This window comes from Sinocyclocheilus grahami, unplaced genomic scaffold (assembly GCF_001515645.1).
Source record: "Sinocyclocheilus grahami isolate Dianchi unplaced genomic scaffold, SAMN03320097.WGS_v1.1 scaffold27.1, whole genome shotgun sequence".
NCBI classification, from domain to species: Eukaryota; Metazoa; Chordata; class Actinopteri; order Cypriniformes; family Cyprinidae; genus Sinocyclocheilus; species Sinocyclocheilus grahami.
Genome location: NW_015505206.1, coordinates 2,388,089 through 2,394,718, shown reverse-complemented (window position 1 = coordinate 2,394,718; position 6,630 = coordinate 2,388,089). Strand labels below are relative to the sequence as shown.

Below are 6,630 nucleotides of genomic sequence, written 5' to 3'. Positions count from 1 at the left end.
TATATCAGTTAATGCAATTACGGTATTTAACTGTAAATTTAAGTTAAAACCGTAAAACCTAAAACATTGCTACCGTATTTTTTATGGTAAAATTCCAGTTGTACGGTAAAAATCTTTTTTTTACAGTGTATATATATATATATATATATATTGTAATAGTCTGAGATGGTTCAAAGTACTGTTATAAATAAAATTCTGCATTAAGATCATTATAGTGATCATCTTTGAATAATTTGGAAATATTATATTACATAATTATTTTAAAAACTAATGGCAGGCAATTGATAAGAACATGTTTTGTTCTATGTCTTAAGAATAAGTGGTTAATATTTCAGAAACGCACACCAAAAATAACTGAATTGTATGGGTATTGAAAAAATATTGTTGAACAGTACATCAAAATCACTGGTGCCTCCCTTCAGTTATTTCAGCAGGAAGACCCATAAAATTAACAAAGGCTTTTAAAGCTTTTTAACACAGATACAGCAACACCAGGACGCACTGTGGTAGTTTAAGCCTGCTGCAGCACAAATAGTCCTACACTCGTGGCTAAAAACGGCTTTGAATGAACATATAAGATACGTCTTCCTCATTATTAGTCAGGGCCACGACCGCACATTTCTCCCTCTCCTGGTCACACGCACAAAACGGAAAGAGATTATGGATCCCACTGCCACATCAGCTTCTTTTCCTCCTTCGTAAATTCACACACTTTTATTCCCTCATTGTGTCTAGAGAGAGAGCCAGTCAGCTAAAGTCTGCCATAAGCAGCGAAAAAAGGGTTACGGGTACAGCAAGAATTCATACAAACAGCTCTGTGTCTATACGTCACATTTTCCACAGATATAAATCTTCCTCTAGCACAACCCTCTTTTTCCCCTCCTAATCTTGTCATCTTGGATATGGTGAGAGGAATGGATAAGATCATATTTATAATTTAAATGTGCAAGGCTTATAATTAGTTTTAAAGGAGAGGAATATGTGACCCAGTTCATCTTAATATTAAAGTGCACTGGACAGTTTATGAAGCAGAAAGAAAAAAATAGCTGTATTAATCAGGCAAAGTGCAGCAGTGAGACATGTCAGTCTCAGAGTCCCGCATTTCCTTGTCTGGAGACGTTCCAAAGGCTTCAGAGAAATACGGGGCTCTGCTTATTTATTTACAGCCCCACATATATGAGAGTGATTTAGCTGCTCTTGTGCCGAGAATGTGAGCGTAATGTTAAAAGTCGATATAAGGGACGGTATGATTTATGTTCCCAGAGCCCATTACCTGAGTCCCCTGGCAGTGTTTTACAGTGACGGTGATGTCCTTTAAAGGGGGCATAACACACAGTTTCACCCAATCTCATGTTAATCTTGAGTACCTATAGAGTAGTACTGCATCCTTCATATCTCCAAAAAGTCTTTAGCTTTATCATATTTATAAAAGAAAGATACAGCTTTACGATTCTCTCCGGAAAATGCCGAGCTCCTGGAGGCACACCGTGGGCGGAGTTAAAGAGTGACAAGCACTTGAGCGGCGAATGGCAACAAAACAGACATTTGATGCTGTTTCACTTACCGTCTGCAGTTCTGAATCATGACCGGGATCTTTTATAGCTGGGACTGCTCCATCTTTCAGTATCAAACGATGTGCAAATCCAGCATCGAACTGGGCCTTGTTTATAAAACGTTCGTAAACAAGCACACTTGTGAAACTGCCCCAGAAAGTGATATATATTTTTTATATTGCTGCCCCAGAAAAACAAACTGTATCCACTGTTTACATAACGCTGGGTTCTTTAGGAAGCTGAACAAAGTTATCTTTCCCTTACAACCAAAAACACACTTCTTTGGAGACATTCTTCCCGAGCAAGTCCCGTGCAGCGCTGCCGCTGGATGAAGTGCGTTGATGGGCGCGATCTCGCTCTGGTCGATGCATGCGCGGGCGCGTTTTTCCGGGAGAAATGCCCATATAAGGAGTTCCACCCTCGTTTACGTTATGAAGAGCCACGATCGAAAAAAACTCTCCGAAACTTGTACGAACCCGGAAGTATGATTTTTGGCACAGAAATACTCCGTCATACATCCAAATAGTTTTTTGAAACTTTGCCCATGCTTAGCATGAGAATCCAACTCTTTAACAGTGTAAACAACAAAATGCATGAAACAGCATTGTACCCCCCCTTTAAACACCATTTACACTGGCTCCCCCAAAAAACGTGCGCAAAGCAGTCCCTACGGTACACAGATGCTTCCTGCCCATCGAGCACATCGTCAAAGGGTTTGCTGGAAGACAAGTAGATTAATTATAAAAGGAATCCTGTGCAGAAAATGCTATCGGCATTCAGAACAAGCAACATTTTGTACCTCTTCTGCAGCATGGCCTTGTTTTAATCAATGCTGCTGTCACAAGACCTGGAGGCTGGAAATATATGAATGGCCATCTCTTCATTACCATCATGAAAACAAACGGTATCAATATTGCATCTAATAATGTTTCTGGACTGGTTAAAGGTACCTAAAAAAGCTAGAGGGGGTTATCTGAATGTAGTCTATCACTCTAATAATTCACAGTCTGTCTTGCAGTAGGAAGTCTGATAGGAGTGTTAGCATTTGCAGGGATGCCTTCCAGAACATGTTAGCTTTAAGGTCTGAAGCCTATAGGGCTGGGTAAAAATAACCGTTTTCATTTTAAAATGGAATCTCAAAATCCCAAGACTGATTTTTTACAAGTGCCTTTTTTCAGTGGCTGCTTGAACTTTTGTTTGTATAGCTCTGCCCGTTACTCTATATATAAAACTACACTATATATAAGTTAATATTTTCTAAATTCAACCAAGTTGGAAAACTATCCGTGTCAATTAAGAACCAATGGCAAAAAAAAAAAAATCACTGTGACCAACACAAACAGAACAGTGTGGTCCAATTCGCAATGAAATGACTCTTATGAGCTAGTACTTCTTGGGGCACGGCCACAAAAATTGTCCATTTTCTATTGTCAGTAGTGTAGAAATGAATGAAGCACAGCTCACACAGAAGTCACTTTCAAACCATCTTGAAAATGAGTGAAATCTTCATGGGGAACTTTTTCATCCTCACGCAAAACTCCCAATTGCATAGATTCCTAAAAGAATGGAAATCACCCATAACATTTCGCAGAGTAACGGTAAATGTGACTACACCTTTAGGGAATCAGAAACTTGCAACGTGAGCAGTGTATCCCAATTCAAATGACAATACAAATGACTGTGTTACGAGCCAGTTCTTTTAAGCAAATCAAAAGCGTACAGCACGATTAGTGTTGTCTGATTCACAAACAAATGATTTGTGTTAGCTGGTTCTTTCAAGTGAATCAAAACATACAACACAATCAGTGTATCCTGATTCACCAAACAAATTATTCTTACGAACCAGTTGTTTTTAGTGAATCAAAAACCTGCAGTGTAAGCAATGTAGCCAGATTCACAATATATGTCTCTTATTAGGTCATTATTTTAAGCAAATCAAAAACATTCATGACTAGGGTCGTGATCATGATCGCCGATTCACAAACGACTCTTTTGAAGCAGTGAATCAAAAATATACAACATAACCACTGTAGTCCGATTCACAAATAAAATTACTCTTATAAACCAGTTATTTTAAGCAATCAAAAACATACAGTGTGGTCAGTGTTGGGCAATTCACAAACAAATAATTCTTCAACCAATTCTGAAATGGTTCAAAAAGATGAGTAACTGATCTAAAAACACTTTCCTGTATAACATACAGCATTATGTAAAATAGACAATATATGCAAAGGAAACAGAACTGAATCTATTTGAAATTTGAATCAGAAACTAATTGAGAACCTTTTAATCAGAATCGAATTTAATCTGGAAATCTGTATCGACATGCAATCTAATAGCTAGTGTAGGTGAGTCATATAGACCTAGTGAATTTAGGAGGGTCTGATGCAGGTGGTATCTGGGTGGGCTGGCAGTTTCTGCTCTGTAGATTGAAGCCTGGACTAACAAGTTCTGTCAGAGACATCAGAGTAGGAGTAATGGACATGCTGTTTTCACAAGGTCGAAACCCACCATGAGGCCAGACAACCTTGAAGATAAGAACAAATCCGTTAGCAACGAAAAGCCACCCACCCCGTCAAGCAGGGGCTATATGGTACAATACAAAGAGAATCGATACCAGGCAAGGGATGGAGTAATGACTCTCCAGGGCATGGACCAAATCTGCACCAAACCTCTAAATAGCAGACGAAAGATGAAAGTGAAAAGAAAGAAAGTCATATTGCAGAGGACTTCTAAATGCTTCATTTAGCAGCATTGGCTGGACGCTTCCACAACAGTATATGAAACGCCAGGCAGGAGTCCACCACCCTGTTCTCATCTGTGCTCTCCAGTCATTCATACCCATCCTTCAATTCCCACAATCCCTCCCCTCATTTCTCTCTTCTGTTCCCCATACGCACCACAGCCTTTATCTTGACTACGCCACCATCTCAATGAAGCGGGAGAGCAGCCTGCAAAATCAGCCTGGCACCCTTGAATGACTCTTCTGGCGAATCATTGATTTTGTAATTCTCATGGTTTCCCTGGCAAAGCTCCCAGTTTAAAGCAATCATCACTGGCTTTTAGTGAGGGAACCTAGGAGGAGGTGCAGAGCCATGCGACTTAGCGCACTTTACTGCAGTGACAAATGATTCAGGAATAACGTGGGCCTCTGACTATCCCGAACCCACAGAGGACATCAGACAGACAGCCGCTTCTGAAGAGCCTGCAGGCGGACTCGGGTGATGCAAGTCTATGTATGGCTTTCATGTCTTCCAGAAAGAGAGGGTGGCATGCGTAGTGACATTTCAATGGATGGGAATGTGTGAGGGAGTTGTGGTGTGTATGTGCGAGACATTTTTTGGCACTTGAAAAATAATAGTTCACCCAAAATTGAAAGTTGTGTCATCATTTATTTGCTTTTCCAGAATTTTGGTTTGGAAAAAGTTATGTCATTATTCACCGTTAATCTAGCCCTCTAGTGAGCTGTTAACCACTGTGACCAGATTCATTGAGTCAATAAGTATGTTTACATGCACTTAAAGTTTAGTAATTTGTCACATAAATGCTTAAGTCCTGAAATTGTACCAATAAAGTTCTTGCAAAGTTGTAGTTTCATCCAGGGTATGTATGTTAATTGGACTACGCTTGGCCTTGTTGTTGTGTGCTGACTCTGAAAGAAAGAGGAGATGTAACGTATTCAATCCCTCAGATATTTGAGACTGTAGCTTGACCACACAAACTACACTGTACTAAATTATAACTGTGCTTGTAAATGTACTATAAATAGTTGAACTTGAGAAACAGATTTTGTTTGATTTGTGAATGAATCATTTAGACTGTTTTTTTTATCAATAAAATAAATTAAAGAAAAATGAGAATATCTTAAAAGAATGAAAAAAACAGTATCACTGTAGTATAGGGACCAATTCTTATTATGAACTAGTTGCTTATTAGCATGCCTATTATTAACATATTGGCTGTTTAATAGTGCTTATAACGCACATTCTGCATGACCTTATTCTACATCCCTAATCCTACCCAATACCTGATAAATTATTAAAAAATATATATAAAATTATATTTGGGCGATTCCACAGTTTATGCCTAACTGCAAGGACAATAGCCTGCAAAATCAATCTTCATGGAGAAAGCCATTGTCCTCAGGTTAACATCCTGAGAAAACCTGGGGTACAGCTGTGTGAAAAGCAGGATAAATCTGGCAATGGTAAACTAGTAAAATTTGATCAAAGTTGAGTTGATGTAAAATTTAACGTATGTAACATGGACGGAAAAACAGTGTAAATTCAAGCAGAAAGTGTACTTAATCTAATTCAGTTTAATAAAATTCTGGTTGAATCCCAGTTCATGTTTTGCTTTGTTCCTAATTTGGTATAGTTATGAGTCATGCGTTGTGTATGGTTCACAAAACTGGTAATAGGACTTCCATGCAGGCAGGGTGGCCATCTAATATTATCTGTTCTATAAACTTAAAGGTGCATTTTTGATTCTGGTATGTTCATAAACTGAAAGCCAGCAAAATTACTAACAAATACCACAGGTATATTTTTCAAATTTATTTGCCAAATGTAGAAGCCAAAGGAACTCCTACAAGTGTGCAAAGTTATAACGTGTGTAACGTGGACGGAAAAAAATAAACAATCCTGCAAGATTGCCTCTGTAACACAAAATAATACCATTTCATGAAAACATGAAAACTGAACAAGTTCATAACACATTAAAATAACCTGTCATCATTTACTATCAAATTTAAAGATCATACATTGTGACATTGTGAACATTTGTAACGTGGACAGATAAAATGAGTAATTCTGCCATATATTTATATATGTAAGGATATATGCATGTTTGCAAAGGATATGTGTATAAGAGTTATGACTAATTATTTTTTAAAACTTGAAATGTATAATTATGTGTTTAATTATATGCTCTGAACACCACAGCAAACTTAATTTACAGAATAGCCGTTTCATTTCTTGAATACACTTCTTAAAATTAAGAATCTGAAATATGAATGATGACTGTTAGTCTCCATGTTCATGTCAATTACAAGATAAGGATATTATCTTCTCTATGA

At 37.9% G+C, this 6,630-nt stretch overlaps 1 protein-coding gene across 1 annotated transcript in view; it reads right to left on the bottom strand.

Moving 5' to 3' along the window:
• The window catches only part of LOC107568390 (glutamate receptor ionotropic, NMDA 2A-like), a 169,037-nt gene that overhangs the window by 128,201 nt on the left and 34,206 nt on the right, over positions 1 to 6,630 (bottom strand). The window lies entirely within an intron of this gene.